The following is a 17174-nucleotide window of genomic DNA, read 5'->3' on the forward strand; positions in this document are numbered from 1 at the left end:
GGTTTTATGGGGAAGAGCTGAAAGCCTGGAGAATAGAAGAAGTCAGCCCCTCCCCCCTTTTGTTCCCCTCTTCTCTATGTATTAACTCTGACTAGGTACACTTACTTGTAGCTTCGGTTTTGTCAGCTATAAAAGGAGAATACCGGTACTTATGCACAAAAGATGTGACAAAGCTCCAACAATGTCGCACACGGTGCACATTCACATAGGCCAGCTACCACCATGGCTGTGTTATTGTTGCCAGAAGAGACCATAAACTCCCCTGGAACAGGGATCCGGCACTGAAAGACTTGCACAAGGAACAACCTGTTAACCCACGCCACTCTTCCCACGGTCTCTGAGCGTCTGACTAAAAATACCACTTTAACGCGGCAGTGTGTCTTTCATCCAGCCGGCGTTGCGGCCTCAGCGTACCTGTCGCCAACGAGTCCGCGCCTCACCAGGCTGTCTGCCTCCAGTGCCCGGCCCAGTTCCTCTCTCAGGGTTGTCTGCAGATAGTGTAGTCAACCAGAGACCCAGGATAACGCCGGGCCTGGCTCTGAGAACGCGCTCACGACACGACCGCCAGTCTAACAACCCCGCACCGCCGACACCCGCCCATGCGCCCGGGCTGGCACCGATCGCGTGCCCGGGCATTGGGGTTGGGGGTTTGACCTGGGGCCGGGGTGCGCGCCTGTATGCTGCGGGACGCCACCCGCCGCGGGGTTCTCTACTCCGTGCGCCTGCCCAGCCGACCTGAGGCCCGGGGTCCCGCGGGGCCGCAGGGGTGCGCGCGAGGCCGGGAGGGGGCGGCCGACGCATCCGCCGCCGCAGGAGGCGGAGCGCTGCACCTGGCGGCCGGTCGTCGGCACCCAGCCCAGAAACGGGTCCAGCCGGGGCTGAGCGCGGCGGCGACAGGCAGGCCCTTGGCCGCGTAGCAGGAGGAGGAGAAAAGGTGGCGACAGCGGTTGCCAGGCCCGCGGCTGCAGGTCGCCCCACCCTGCCCGCATCCCTCCGCCGCGCCCTGTCCGGCTCCGCCCGCCGCAGCCCCCAGGAACCGGAGAGCCGGGTCCGAGATGGTGCGCCCCGCCTGGACAGCCGCCGCCCCGGCGCCGCCGCGAGCCGCCGCCCTGCGCCCGGGGAAGAGGGCTCCCCGCGCCGGGCGCAGCTGAGCGCCTCCGCCGCCTTAGGTGAGTCTGGCGGGCTGGCGAGGAGGGGGCGGCCCAGGCAGCTCCGCCCCGGCACCCGCTCTTCCCCCCGCGGGCCCCGTGCACCTGCTGCCGGGGGTGGGGTGGGAGAGAGGGGGCCCCCCGGGGAGGTTTGCTGGAGTGTTTCCGCGGGCCGGCTTCGCTCGCTCGCTCGCCAGTCACGCAGGGCCATCCCCCACGGCTTGGGAGGGGTGGGCGAGGACGGGTGTCATCTTCGTGGGGTGCTGGAGGAGGCTGCCGCGGGCGCTCCTGGCGCGGGCAGCACTTCCGCAAACGTAATTGGAGTCGGGAAAACAAAGGCGCTGCCCAGGGAGCCCTCGCCGGGCGCCGGCAGCCGGTGTTGGGGACGAGGAGTGGGCCCCGAGGGCCAGGCCCTTGCCGGCCGAGCCTCACTGGTGCCCTTGCTGTAAACATCCCCGGGAGAACGCGAGAGACGCGACCAGCCCCGCAGCCGAGGGGACGAGGAGCTGGCCTCCTGTGAGGCAGGAGGAAGACATCGACACCGCCTGTTTCGCCAGGTGACTTCTTGGGAGATTCCAACACCTCGTGCTTCTTTACTTCAACTTGGTCTAAAGGGGTTCCAGCAGTCCCTTGGGGTAGTCACGGGGGCTGCTAGTCCTGGGTCCTAGGGATTTGATTTCTCGGTTGGTTCAGGTGAAAAAAAATTAAAATGCAACCTCTCCCTCGTTTATCCTCGTCCCACGTGGGCAGACAGGTGGATTAATTATTCTCAAGGTCGGCACACGGTGCATCTTGCTTCCCACACCCACTGGAAACATTTCTTTTCATCCCCACATATTGAATAAGCTCCGTATGGAACAGCTGGAACACAAAATTCCTTACCCTACAGACAGTTTAGGAAAAAAGTCTTACAGAGGGGAGGGCCAATCCGGGTGGGTTATCAATAGGCATAGTTGTGTGTCCTGGGGTATGTCCCATCTTGTTCAGCCCCAGTTTGCTCACGTGTGGGAAGGAGATGATTGCGTAGTCTAATGGTTAAACCTTCATCTAGAAGTCAGTGATTCTATAGCCCTCTAGCTTCCTAAGCATAGACGAGTGTGAAGGGCGAGTGACCACATGGCTGAGTAACATGGTGGAGTCCAGGGAGTTTGGGAAGGTCCCTGGTGTTGGCAGTATGTGGTCTCTTCCCCAGTCATGCGCGCTAGCCAGCTGCAGGGGTGCGTTCAGTGAAAGATGTTCCAATGTGTGTTCTTGGGAAGCTTGATTTTTTGATACTTTGCGTTTCTGGTCTTTAGTAGACATGGAGGACAATTTTGCTCATTTCTTGGTAGTTACTGGGCTTTTATTGATCACAAGTTGTATGTAAAATTTAGGGTTGCTTGGGAGACTGCCGTTGTTAAGCCAGTGCAGGATACTCTGGGTGAGGAAAGATTGTGTTTCGGTAATGCCTTAGTGCTGCTTAGCCTGGAGACAGTCATTTATCACTGCAACACTTACTGTGTTTATGCAGAAAGGTATGAAAACATGGAGGCAGATGGAACCTGACGGAGCTGCAAAGCTTCCCGGTGTTTGGCAGGGTGGGTACTGGATCATCCATTCTGCTATATCCAATTTTGGGATTATTAAGAGGCATTTTTTGAGCACTCACTAAATTGAAGACACCATCTGAAAATCTCTCTAAGATCGGTCTTTCTTCTAATAGTGCTCATGATTAAAAAGGGAATGAAGAAAGGTTATAGCATTTACACTAACCGAACAATCAGAAAGAGGTGGAGTTCTGTTTGTTCCTAGGTCTCTGGCTCCAGGAAATTTCCACTTGGTGCCCCTCCCTACTCTGGACCCAGTAAGCTTCCCTGCCCATGCATATGCCTGCCTTCACTTCTTGCCTTTGGATATTTTCATTGCAACATACGTGTCTCACAAATGTTCACACTGATCCACATGGGATATCTGAATATTCATACTGTGTGAAAGCACTGTGCTTACTTGTTTGTTTTTACCATTTTTATATTGAAATGAATTTTAAAAACCACCTGATACTGCCAGTGACACATTTTTTATCAGGCTGGTAGGTCTTCTATTTTCTTTTTCTATTCAGTAAATCTTGAGGAGGCAGTCTTATGGGGAAAGGCAGAAATGCAATAAAAATGTCAGCTGCTGCTTTAATGCATTGGATTGGGGGAAATCTAGATAAATTAAGTGAAAAGTGTGAGCTGCAGACAAGATTTACCTACAGAATTCAGGCCTGCATGCAGTCACCTGTACAGCTTGTCCCAAAACTGTGGCCAGTGTCTTACTTGAGGTAGTGTCATGGGGTGGGCATAAGATGATATTTTTGTTTTTCCCCTTATAAAGTTATACTTGGGTTTAAACCTTTTCTTTGAAATATACTTTTATTATATAAACCAGGAAGGAAAAAAAAGACTAACATTAATTCATTTTGTAAAAATCCAAAGCGGAGAAAGTTGGATGTGTCTAAACTGTGTAATGTGATTAAGGAAGCGAAAGGAGACAGTGAGAAGCAAGAGACGGGTGGCATTCTGGGAACAGTAGGTGTGGAAGTGAAGTGTCACGGGTCTGTATACTAGAGGTGCCAGTTTTCTAATCTGCCAGGAGTTGTTTGATGCGTATAGCAATTTGTCTGCTAGACTAAGGTGACAGAATTTCTTTCTTCCAGGTCTTGCTAGTTGATGCAGTCTTTGGATGCATACTTATTTTTCCCCAAACAGACTGGTAGAGACAGTAGGAGTGGGAGAAATCTATTTGCTGTTGTGTCGACTCATGAAATTACAGCGCTCTGCATGACTTCAGGTGCAATTTGTTTAGCAACAGTTTAAGGCAAGTTAGTCTAATGTATTATGATTTGGCCTCCACATTTCTGCCCAGTAAAATGAGCAAAAATTTGCTTCTTAGAATCCTTCAAAATGAACTCATTTCTTTTCTGACTTAGAAATACAGAATCAAATAGGTTCAGATTTTTAAGAGCAAAAAACCTGTGTTCCTGTTTTATGCATGAAGGAAATCTGAGTAACCATGGTTCAGAATAAATGTAGCAGCCTGAGAAGTAGTCCTAAATTTTGTTTCATTTTTCAACTTTGAAATTGTTAATTATTTTCATTTTATTGGAAATGCAGGCAGAAAAAAGACAAAGACCTTTCATTTGCTGTTTCTCTTTCCAAATGCCTGCAGCATAGGGCTGGGCCAGGCTGAAGCCAGGAACCCGGGACTCAGTGGCTCTCCCATTGAGGTGGTGGGGGCTCTGGGGCTGGTGTTAGAACTCTCCCCTGCTGGCCAGTGGAGTGCACGTGGGCAGAAAGCTGGGGTTCACAGCAGAGCCGGAACGCTAGCCCTGGCTTCCCAGTGTGACCTGCGGGCGTGCCAAGTTGTGCCTTCACCACTCTGCCGAATACCCACCTCTAAAATTATTTAGCAGAAGAGATATTTTGATGACTTTAGGTATCATGTAAAGTTTCACTCAAAGTTCTGATTATATGTTAGGTAGAAGCAACTCTGAATCCTTTGATATAGGTGTTTAGTAGTTTCTTCAAGGATCCCAGGTACGTGTTCTTACCTCATTACAAAGCCAGTGTGGGTAAAACTTTCTTCCTCAAGGCAAACTGGCATGGCACTTCCCAGGGTGCAGCGTTTTGGCCTCCTGAGGAAGCAGACAGCACATCTGCCACATGTCCTCAGTGGGGCAATACCTTGCATGATTCCATGTAAGCCTTCCATTTGGGTGGACAGTTCTTCCGGGGTCGTTGCTCAGTGTGAGTCATCTGCGGTTGTTGACTGGATTTACCAGCATTCTGGGAATGAGAGGGACTTGGGCCAGCCTGATTTTCTGAATCCTGAATGACATGGTATCCAATGTTTAGTCTCATGGTTTGAGTTGGTGACATTTACTTTATAGATATACTTTATTTGCAAGACGTTTCCTGTTTCATAAAATGTTGTTTTCTCAAGTAAATTAGTTGGCTGGGTATCTTTTGGAAATCCTTATTCTGTGATGTTTAATGTACTAGTACAGAGGCCAGAAAAGAAACAAAGCAAATAGCTTTTAAAAAAGTGTGGAACACTTACATCTTGCCTTACCTGAGTACATTAATGTATCTACTGTGTGAAAAGTACACACACACCCTTACCGGGGCACCAACAAAAACCACACTCAAGGTTTTATTGCACAGTAGAGTTAATTATGGATAATGATAGTTTACCATGTAACTTTTTTTTAAAAAGCTAGAGGAAAGGATCATATGGATATTTTCACTATAAAGAGAAAATAAGTGAGGAGATAAATGTTTACCCTGATTTGGACGTTACCTGTACACTGAAAGGCCACATAATGTCCCGTAGATAACAACCATTTTTATCAGTTGAAAAGGAAAAACTGGATATCCTTAGTGTGATGTATATTCACAGTAGCTTGGTCCAGCAGAGTACACGTGGCTCAGATGAGGCACTGACAGGCTGCAGGAATGCTGGAGTCTGGGTTGTGAAGGAGAGCTTGTGGTGGCTCGGGATCCCATGTTCCTGTTTAGGATGTAGAAAATGGAATGGGAGGGAATGGGAAAAAATGGGAAGAAATTCAGGATATTAGAAAAATCATGGTCAGGGGCTGTGCAGAGGGATTGAATTTGGGAGGTGGGCAGAGACCCCCTTCTTTGATGTATGTGGAACACATAGAGAACCTTCTGCTCACAGAAAACAGGGAAGTCCAGAATGTGTGGAAGTCTTTGATCTCAGTCCAGAAGTGGACCTGGGGTCCGCTGTGAGTGAGCAGTGGCCACAGGGAGCTCTGAGGTGACTTCTTAGAGGTTGAAAAGGAGAACTAGAAAGAGGAAACTGTACTGCCTGAACAAGCCTGATTTGTGGGTTAATTGTGCCAAGGGAAAGTGAGTAGTGAGTTTGGACTGGTGCTAAGCTGCCTTGAGGGGTTGTAGAAAGTTCTGCGCTCCCTTCTACTTGCTAGATAGCCAGCTCAGCCTGAGCCCAGATACACCGGCGTACTCACACATGGAGAGTCCACTGCGTCAGGAAGGCAGGCAGGCAGATATGGCCCCAAGAAGCCACGGTTCCTAGAGCACCCTGGACCCCAGAACAGTGGCAGGAGTAGGCATCTGGGAGCTAGGTTGGGAGTCCTCTCACAGCTGCTGTGGGGACTTTGGGTGTGAGCTTTTGCAGACTTGAACTCAACTTAAGCAAGGTTTCTCTCCTACAAGACAAAGCACAAAGGCTGTGCCGTGAGCCTGTAGAGGGAGTTTGCAGAAATGTCCTGTTCTGCTTGACTATGACCTAATCCAGTAGACCCACACTGCTACACCTGTGCTGTAGAGTGCCTGCTTAATTATCTTTTAAAATGATGTCTACAGGCCCAGCACAGTAGCCTAGCAGCCAAAGTCCTTGCCTTGAACATGCCAGGGTCCCATATGGGCGCCAGTTGTAATCCCAGCTGCCCCATTTCCCATCCAGCTCCCTGTTTGTGTCCTGGGAAAGCAGTCGAGCACGGCCCAGGGCCTTGGGATCCTGCACTCGTATGGGATACTCGGGAGAGGCAAGGCTCCTGGCTTCAGATCAGCTCAGCTTCAGCCATTGTGGTCACTTGGGGAATGAATCATTGGACAGAAGATCTTCCTCTCTGTCTCTCCTCTCTGTATATCAGCCTTTCCAATAAGAAAATAATAAAAATAAATCTTTTAAAAAAAAATGAACAACTGATTTCCCAGTCTACCTTTATGAGGGGTGTCAATGAAAGATTTTGTTTTGTACTTTCAGAAGAATTAGGGTGGCAGTCAGACTCTCTGTTGAAGGTACAATATCTTAATGTCTCCAGCCTTTCTGTGCCTGGGAAACCCAAGGCATTGGGTGAGTTAGGCTTTCCACCTGGCAACACTGTGATCTAGGAACTCCAGGATCAAGGTGTTTCAGTTGGGACATAAATCAAGAGCACTGCAAAATGTGCACGGCAGTGGCATCAATATATTTGTTTTGGTGCCCAAAAAACCTTGAAATCCATTGATAATAGCTTTCTCATTTTTCCATGAACTTTTTGAACACCTCCACATTTGCATGGATTTTAAAGTTTTATACAAGAATAAACATTCAAATCTATTTTCCATGAGTTTCTCAAGTGCCCTTAAGATTTCTGTATTATTTGTTTTTAAAGATTTACTTAAAAGGCCAGGTGATGGAGTGAAGGGGGAGATCTGTCTTCCATCTGCTGATTCACTGTGTAAATGGCCACAGTAGCTGGACCTGGACCAGGCTGAAGTCAAGAGCCCAGAGCTTCACGTGGATCTCCCACCTGGCTGGCAGAGTCCTGAATACCTGGGCCACGTTTGGCTGCTCTTCTGGGCCCGTCAGCAGTGAACCTGGTTGGGAGCCGGGCAGCCTGCATTCACACTGGCATTCTGCTGTGGGATGCTGGTCTTATAGGTGGCAGCTTGGCTTACTGCACCAGAAGGCTGGCTCCTCTCTTGTTTAATAAATAATGTGTAAAATATGTATTTTTAAAAATGTATTTTTATTGGAAAAGCAGATTTACAGAGAGAAGGAGATACAGAGAGAAAGATCTTCTGTCTGCTGATTCACTCCCCAATTGGCGGCAGCAGCCAGAGCTGAGCCAATCTGAAGCCAGGAGCTTCTTTTGGGTCTCCCATGTGAGTACAGAGTCCCAAGGCTTTGGGCCGTCTTTGGTTTCCCAGGCCACAGACAGGGAACTGGATGGGAAGTGGAGCAGCCAGCATATGAACTGGCGCCCATATGGGATCCTGGCAGGTGCAGGGTAAGGATTTAGCCATTAGGCTATCACACTGAGCCCAAAAGTATGTATCTTAAATGTGATAATTGCTCATTTCAGAAAAATTAAGCCAGACACAAGAAAAAGGATAGCTGTTAATTTTACTTCACAGAGAAAAGCCTACAAACATTTTGGTAATATTTTCTTTAAGTAGTTTTACAAGATGAATTTTGTGTGTAGTACATAGACTTGCAAATATAAACTCTTCCCTAAACATGGAAATTTATGTCCTTCTTTTTATTCCCACTTAGTGCAGTGCATTTTCCCACACAAATTTCCCTTCCTGTGATAGGAATAATCATGATTTACTCAGCTGAGTCCCTTTCTGATTTCTTATTTCAGTTTTGATTACTGTGAAAACAAGTGCAGTGAACATCTTTCCACTTAAATCTTTGCTTTCTAGAAAGCTTATACTTCTGCTGACGAGTGAGATTGGCTCTCCGTCCTCATGCCCTCTTGCATTGAGTATCTGCATCTTTACAAGCATTGGAAAGGCATGTTTATTGTAGTAGCTTCTTCTATTGTAATAGCAGGGACTGGGGAAGACACCTTTTCTGAGAAGAATTATAATGTAAGAGTTAACTGCACCTAAGTTGATCAGATTCCTAATAGCTTAAGAAAATGAAGCAATTTTAGATCAAATATAACGGAATGTGCTGACTGTAAATTATTTCTAATGTACTTAGAAATGTAAGGAAAAACTTACATTTATATACAGGCCTATAGGAAAATGTTTTATGCCTTGAGATCTGTTTTAGATGTAAAAGGTCTATCTGAAAAATAATAACCTGTATTTAAAAAAAAGTGTAATTATATATTTTTTGACAGAACCTTATATGCATTGAAACACTCCCCAAATGCCTTTAGTAGCCCTGATAGGCTGGGCTGAAACCAGGAGCCTGGAAATGAAGTCTCCCAAGTTGGTGGTAGGGATGCAGACACGTGGGCCTCAGCCTGCTGCCTACCAGGTGCACATTAGCAGGAAGCTGGGGTTGGAAGTGGAGCCAGGACAACAAGGTGCTTCCGTGCAGGATGCCGATGTCATAACCAGCATGTTAGCAGCTGTGCCAAACGCCTGCCCCCAAAGCTTCTAGAAATTCTATCAAGATGCCCTGCTTTATGACAGATTGTGCTTTTTTTTTTTTTTTTTTTTTTTAGCACTCTTAACCTTCTCAGTGTCTAGTAGTCTCAAAATTAACAAATAATACCCTCTTCATTACAGGCTTGATCAAGACACATTGCAGATATTGTATTAGCATCACACATATGCTATTGCTATGACCACATACTATGTTAGTAATGCCTAGAATTGGGGCTGTTTTCTCATTATAATTCTTATTTTTCCATGATCTGTTTGTTATAGTATTTTTAGGTCATGTAGTCCTTGTACTTATGTTCATTCATGTCAGTCCTTTATTAAAAACATTTCAGTTTATGGATTTGTGGATGAAAGAGGGATTCACATAGGCTTAATCCAGAAGCCATCCCAAACTGGTAATATGCCTTCTGTATAAATTGCTTCTGAAGTATAGCATGCTATAGTTTATTGAGGAAAAATCTTCTGTAAAACCTTTAGCAAACTGCTGTCAGTGTCAGTCTTTTCAAAATCTTTTGTTTTATGCCTTGAAAAGGTTAAGTCTGCAGTGTGAAAATCTTGGGACAAATTTATGTTCACTAACATAGTCAATGGTTTGATAATATTGTAGACAGCTTTCAAATCGCATCAGTTTGTGGGGCCTCCTAATCTTGCTGTGGTCTGGAATGTTCTGAACACGTTCTGTCCTTCCTGTTGTCTCCTAACTTTTTACTTGTCCCACAATCATTAAACAGTCTGAGGACACTATTTTGCTGTTAGGGTATTTCCCATGCATGATCCTAGTTGCCCTGTTATATTCTTATCTGAAAAAACTGATAAGTGAATGCTAACAGTGAGATACATCTTCAGAAAGTTAATGGAAAATACACCTAAAAAATTATGCATAAACTTCAAAAATGGTTTGCACCAAAAACAAGCAAAACGTTATTTTCATTTTGCATGAACTTTTTGAGGTACAATTGTACATAGGAAGACAAGGAAACACTGTATGTGTGATACATTTACTTAAGGCTCTCAAGGACCTTTCCCAGTGAAGACACGTTTCCAGCAAGTTGGACCCCTCCCTCCCTATACCCTCCTCCCTGCTGGTGGTGGCTGGTGCTCCCAGGCTCCCTGCCCTGGTCCAAGGCTGCATTCTAGGCTTGGACTACATGCTGCGGATGGGGATGCCTGGGTGAGTGCTGCTGACATCCTAAATTGAAAAGCAGGAAGCATTTACAAGTTATGCACTTGTTCTTAAAGTTGACTAACTGGAAAACTCACCATTACTTGTCACATTGTTTCAACAGGGAAAGGGTTTCTAAACTTCAGCAACTGAAGTACAATGAATGGTAGGAACCCTGCTTGTAGATTGTTTTGGTTACCCTAAACAGTTCCCACCTGACTACTCCAGGGTTGGTGTTTAGAGAAAGACAAATATACATTGCTTCTCCTTTCAAAAGCTCTGTGACACCCTTAAATCCTTCCTTCTCGACAAACAGAGTCACAGGATCAGGAGCAAATTTAATTAATTTTGCTTCTCTTCTTGAATATCTGTTGAATCTTTTGTTGAAGACAAAGATGTAAATAACTTTTCTAAAAATTTTTTTCATGCTATAATGTGCACTGTGGCTTGCTCTTCCCCTCAGGCCTGTTTTAAGACAGGATGTTTATTTGAAAGGTAGGAGGGAGTGAAGTTCTGGGGCTGCTTCAGATTTATATTACAAACTGTGCTATCTTGGCATGGTATTTAAGCAAAAGCCTACAAGAAATAACTAGGAATTTGCTTCCTTGGTTGTTGGTTGATGCATTTTAAAGGACCAAAATTATAAACATTTCATTGACATTTTAGTCTTTCTTTTCACAAAATGAAGACAGAAATTTACTGGGCTTTTATTGCTAATGCAACCTTTATGGCTGAAAGCTATTTCCTCCACCCTTAGGACATTAAAAGAATTCCTTTTTTTTTTTTTTAAGCATATAGAGAGAAATGTTAGAGGATTGCAGATTCTTCCAGATTTATGATGTTACAAATCTCAGTGTTCTACAGGACTGTATTTTAAGTGAATAGTTATTTCTGGCCTGGAAATACTTAGCTTTCATTTCAGTCTGTGGCACAACAGAGTTCTCTCTGGTGACCCAGTGTCTCCAGCTTCCCATAAGCCTGTGTGCCTGGAAGTGGTCATGAACAGATGCATGAGCATAGATGCTTAAAATTCTAGCCTAATACAAGGGTGGTGCCAGAGAATTCTGAAGCATTCACTTGAGAAAGCTTCTGGAATAATTGCAAAATAAGGCTCAGGATTTGTCTTTTAGAGTAATTTATTTTTGTCTTCTTGAGAGCAGAGTACTAGAGGATTGGGGGTAGAGATCATTACTCTATCATAACACCTGCTGGCTCACTCCCCAAATACCCCGAAGAGCAAGGTCTAGTCTGAGCTGAAGCCAAGAGCCCAGACCTACAGCCAGGTCTCCCACATGGGCACCAGGGCTCCCAGGACTTGAGCATCACCTGCTACCTCTCAGGGTGCATTAGCAGGAAACTGCATCAGAAGGGCAGAATAGCCAGAGAACTGAGAGTCCTGTGTGGGCTGTGGGTATCCCAACTGGTGGCTTAGCATACTGTTCCACAACACCTACTCCAGGGTTGGGGTTTTAGTTAAATACCCTGGAATTGGAGTGCAACCACCACCTGATATTCCTATTGAATTAGCAAAATGGCTTTCCATACATTTTTTCAAGCCCTAGAACTGCTCTGTGAATGAGCTTTGTTTTTATCTCTGTTTGATGAGGAGGAGGTGGCTCAGAGAGGCACTGATTTGTCAAAGCCAAAAGGGCAACTCTGACTTCTCTTTGCTGCACTTCCCAAAATGAATCTCTGATCACAACTTTACACGTATCTCCTGTGTGTATTGTCATCAGGTGGTTGTCAAAAGCAGTCAGTATTTATTGAGGGTTTGTGGAAGTCAGGGGCATCTGTGTTTTGGATCCCTCTCAAGGGCAGACCACAGGTATCAGTATGAAGATTGCAGTAACATTAACCTTTCGTTCCTATAGTAGCTCAGAGAAGGAGAGGAAGAAGTCAGGAAGATTTAGTTAAGTCTGTTGTGTTTGCAGAGATTATAACAGGTTGCATTCAGTTCTGTTCGGAAAGCACTCTGTGTTCTGAAATGATATCCTCAGAGGGCTTTAGTCCTTGCTGTCAGTAAGACTAGCACTCCCAAAGTTCAGCTTTTTAGCTTACTGGGGGTCGCACTTAGCAAAACTGCAAGCTGTTTTCCACACAGCAGCACTGATGGCCTATGAAAGATGCAGAGATTGCCATGCTGCCTTCCTGCTTGGTTTTCTTCAGTGAGGAAGTCAGTAGTAGTACCTCCAGCTTCTGGGTATAGGACAGGCATAATGCTGAGTACAGTCTGCATTTGTTTTTTGCACACTCACAGCTACTCCAGTGGAACAGTGTTATTTACTTCCTCATTTTGTAGGTGAGGAAACAAGGCCTCTGAGAAGATCCTGTCTGGGGCCAGAAAGCCTTCACTGAGAACCAGGTTACAGCCTTCCAACTCCTACGGGGTCAGTCTGTTGTCCCCCTTTCTGAGCTGCCTCTGTGAGTATCTGAAAGCTTCGTCATCCCCACTGCCTGGACTTTAAGTCACCTGTGCCTCCTTGGATTAACATTTCATACAGTGTGTGGTGCCCATGTGCACTCCACCTCTTGCCGTTGGGCAGTGAGAACAGGGACTGCCTCGCCATCATCAGGTGAACCATGGGTCACCATGTGCATTTTCTCTGTCACAGCTGGGCTGAATTTATAGCTCTAGTTTTTTAAGCAGTGAATTTCTGCATTTCTCTGTAATTCTAGTGTTACTCTGTGTTCTGTCATTCCTCAGTCGGATATTTAAGGTCTTCTATAATCTATTACTGTTTGGTAGCCTCATGTGCCTTTCAGCCCTGGTGTAAATCTTCCACTTGGGATGGTTTTCCACTTAGCCTTACCTAAAGGTAAATTCTATCTGTCTTTCAGGTTTCAAGTTAAATCCTTCATTTTCTATGATAACCTGAAGTGTGGACTTTCTACTCAGAACTACAGGAGTGGCTCTATTTGTAATATTTCTTGTTTGTTAGTTATGAAGAGCTAGATGGCTGCTTCTTCGTGATTTTACTCTTTCACGTTGGTTGATGTTTTGTTGCTAGACTCCTCTTGCCAGCTGTAATGCATGGCTTTGAAGTCCAAGGTCTTGATGTCCCTATAGTTGCCTGAGCATTCTTAGACTGGCCTTTTTAAGAGCAGAGTCTCCAGGTTTGAATCCCACCTCTTTTACGTCCTCTGTGTATGACTTTGGAGTAACTATTTGCTATCTTTGTACCTCATTTTCCTCATCTAAAAAGTGGATAAGAACTGTTGAGAGGGTTAAAGTAGTTAGTACATGCCAAACCCTAGCAAATATTACTTGAATTGTGTTGAGTTAGTAATAATAATGATAATGTAGCCCCTTGAGCACCAATGGAAATAGAAATATGTTGTTGAGATGGGGGAGCCACAGGGTAAGGGTCAGTTGGTGCTGTGGAGAGCAGTTTGTTTCTCATCTGGCAGGCAGGCAGGTGTCTCTAGGAGCCTTGAGCAGGACTAGCGTGGCAGGCTCTGGTTTCTGGCAGGGGTTTCCATGCCTGTGGAATGCTATTGGGTGCAGCACTGAGGCGGCTAGCTGGAAGGGGGACTCAGGACCAGCACAGGTTGGGACTTTTTCACCATTTGTCTCAGCCGCAGAGGAGCCAGGTTAAAATACCCCAAAAGGCCGAGAAAGATTCCAAAATAATCATACTTTAATGCCCCTTTGGGCTGTGTGACTGTTATAAAACCAAGATTAAATTTTTATGTTGTGATTTTGGCTATATGTTTAGCAGATGTTTACGTCAGACTGTTTTTTAAAAGGGTCCATTTAGGTTAACATTGCCTGCTGTGTCTCTGAAGAGAGCTTGGTTCTTGAAAATGCTGGGGTTTTAACTGAATGTTCTGGAGCATTGTAAATCTGGACCCAACATTGTAGCATAGCAGGTAGAAAGTCCCAACCTGCGTGCAGTGCCCACATTTCATACGGGCACCAGTTTGTGTCCTACCTGCTCCACTTCTGATTTCACCTCCATGCTGCTGGCTTGGAAAAAGCAGGAGAGGATGGGCCAAGTGTAAGGGCTTCCACCAACCATGTGAGAGACCTGGAAGAAGCTCCTGGCTCCTGTCTTCTGCTTGGCTCAACCTGGCTGATGTGGCCACCCGGGAAGTGAATCACCAGATGAAAGAATCTTTCTCTCCTCCCCCCCTCCTCCATCTCCCTGCCTCTTTGTAATTTTGACTTTAAATAAATAAATAAATAAATCTCTCTTTTTTTTTAATGTCATGTGTAAAAGTCAGCACTTCTTAAACAGCGATTTCCCTGTGTCTGTGCTGAGGCTAAATTGCAGCTGAGGCTAGTGTCCCGTGCTGGGACTCATGTTGCTCTGTGGCTCTGAGAATGGACAGGAACATTGACTAGGTGGAGCCACCCTGAGGGCTCATCAAGTACATTTCCCTGTTTCACAGCTTCTGTCCCGGTGTCTGGGCAGCAGTGAGATACTGGTGCAATAGTGTGAGAAACCACGTTGCTTCTTTGTTACCAGGGCTTATGTTCTCCCCATCCTTGTCATGTCCCTGACCTTGTCATGGCACCCATTATAATCATGAGCACAGATCTGACCTTTGGAAGTTAATCCAAATAATGTATTCAGGTCTCAGATTTTTTTTTTGTTTGTTTTGTGGTTTGTTTTCTCTTCAAAGGATGTATACATTTCCATACACTTGTATTTGTGGATACCAACATATGTTTGAGCCATTATAATTTAAATGCTTAATAAGAAAGCTATCAATTTTAACAAGAATGATTTTATTGCCTCTCATCAATAATGCACAAATACTTGCTGTTTGAATGACTGGGAAAGGCTTTGTTGTGTTTTCACAATAGTGGTGTTAATTACTACCATTATTATGTGCTAGGTGAGAAAGCTTTGCTGCTGTTCTAAAAAGTAAGCAAAAGCCCTCCATAACCACTTAGGCCTAACTACGGACCTAAGGCAGCGATTGTCCAGAGAAGCTCTTATATTTCTGTGGACAACCTGAAATGCCTTTTCCTTTGACAAAAGCTTGCCTGGGCAGAATTCCACACTGTTAGCTGAGTGGATTCATGTTGGTGATCCCTGTCTTGATCTACTTCAATTGCTAAACAAACATGCAATCCGTGAGAGGGGACATGAAAAAGCTCCTGGGAGGAAAAGAATTAAAACATCTGGAGTGAGTTTTAGGCCCCTGGCTTTGACCTGGTATGACCCAGGTTATAGTTTTATTTTTTAGTTTTTGTTTTTCAAAAAGTTAATTTTTCCAGAAATGCCCCGTGGGTTCTCTCCTCAGCTTAGTATAAAAATAAAAAGCTGGGAATCTGTTGTAGACAGAAAAGTTTATTTGCGAAGGGAACAGATGAGCAGGGCAGGGAGAGGGAAGGGGAAAGCACCTCAGGAGGGAAGGCCGGGAGGTGGGTGCCTCTTGAAAGGAGAGAAGGAGAGAGACACCAAAGGGATTTTTTGGAAGGATCTTGGGGTTTTAAGCCTCCTTTGACCCCTCCTTGTTGGACGAGAACCTACAGGTAAGATACTCCCCATTTGGTAGTCTCCTAACCAGTTAGGAAATGAGTGGGCAGTGCTGGTGCTGCCCACCTCAACGTGTGGCCAAGACCTCAACAGGCCTGGATGGTCTCAGTTAATGCAGAATGTTCTGAAATCTTTGTATGTTTTTTTCCACAATACACATTTTCCATGAAGCTTGTGAGGAATCTCATCCTGGTGGCTTACACAGCAATTTGGTTCTCACGGTTCTGCCCCTCGGAAAGTCCAAGGTAAAGTGCCTGTGGATGTGGTTTCTGGTGAGGGCACACTACCAAGCCTATAGACCTACTTGCTGTGTCCTTGCCTAGGCCTTCCTTAGCAAGTGCCTGTGGAAGGAAACTGCTCTGTCTTCCTGTTCTGTTAAGGGTGTTTATCTATTCATGAGGATAACCAGGGTCCCCAGGATCTTCCAACACCGTCAGATGGGCAATCAGGACTTCAGCTTAGGGGTTTTGGAGGGACACAAACATTCAGCTCTTATCAACCTCTTAATAAACAAAGCCTCCTGTTACCTTGCAAACCACCTAAAGTATATAAATGTTTTTACTGGTCTTTACACATGCTGTATCAATTTTTTATAATGTGCTGAATATAACTCAGTTTAAGGTGCCCTGTTTTAGGAGTTACTTCACTTTTTTATGGGGTACTTTTTGGTTTGTTTCCTTCTTTAAAAAGGCTGTTTCACTTTGTCTAGGAAAGAGAGAGCGAGAAAGAGGGATCACTTTGGTACATTGCTCTACACCCCTAGATAACCACAGTAGCTGGAGCTGTGCTAGTTGGAAGCCAGGAACGCAAAACACAACCACTTGAGCCACGTGAGTGCCAGGCACCTGATTACTCAAGCCTTTACCTGCTGCCTGCCAGAGTGCACATTAACAGGCAGCCAGAATTCGTGGTGGGACCAGGATTTGAATGCAGGCGCTATGTTCTGGGCTGCAGTCATTCCACTTGGTGTGATTGCCATGCCAAGCCCCAGCAGTCGGCCTGTCTGTTCCTGACCCTGGAATTATACGGGGTTCGTGGTTAGACTTTATAACTCTGTTGACAATGTAATTTCTCCAAGTTTTAGTTTCTTTTTTATCAAAATCTAAATATGACCTGATAATATTGAGTCTCAGAATTTCCTAAATTTAAACTACTTTTGTATTCTAGTTTTGAAATTGATGTCAAAGTTACTGAGTGTGTCATTCAAGCTAGAAAACACTGAATGTTGTATTACAGGACATTTCCTTAACTGCTTTGCATTTGTTGTTATTTTGAGGACAACTTCACATCTAGACTTAGGTAATAATAGAAGCCTTGTATGACCTTACGATAATTAAAAATCAGTTGAGTAAGAGGAAAGAATAGGTTGGAAAAAAGTCACTCATCAAGATTTAACTCACACCTGGTGGGACCCAGGTTTACCTGGCCCGGGTCTGTGAGCCCCAGGGGTGGGGGGAATGGTGAGGCCCAGTTCGCCTGG

At 45.4% G+C, this 17174-nt stretch overlaps 1 protein-coding gene across 1 annotated transcript in view; it reads left to right on the forward strand.

Moving 5' to 3' along the window:
- Positions 1-1052: 1052 nt before the first annotated feature.
- MFSD6 (major facilitator superfamily domain containing 6) overlaps positions 1053-17174 on the forward strand; it is a 69070-nt gene continuing 52948 nt past the window's right edge. Inside the window, exon 1 of the mRNA XM_040971867.1 lies at positions 1053-1169. The gene's annotated coding sequence lies outside the window, so the exon portion shown is untranslated. The remainder of the gene's footprint in view (positions 1170-17174) is intronic.

This window comes from Ochotona curzoniae, unplaced genomic scaffold (genome assembly GCF_017591425.1).
Source record: "Ochotona curzoniae isolate NIBS_2020 unplaced genomic scaffold, NIBS_Ocur_1.0 contig_2210, whole genome shotgun sequence".
NCBI lineage: Eukaryota > Metazoa > Chordata > Mammalia > Lagomorpha > Ochotonidae > Ochotona > Ochotona curzoniae.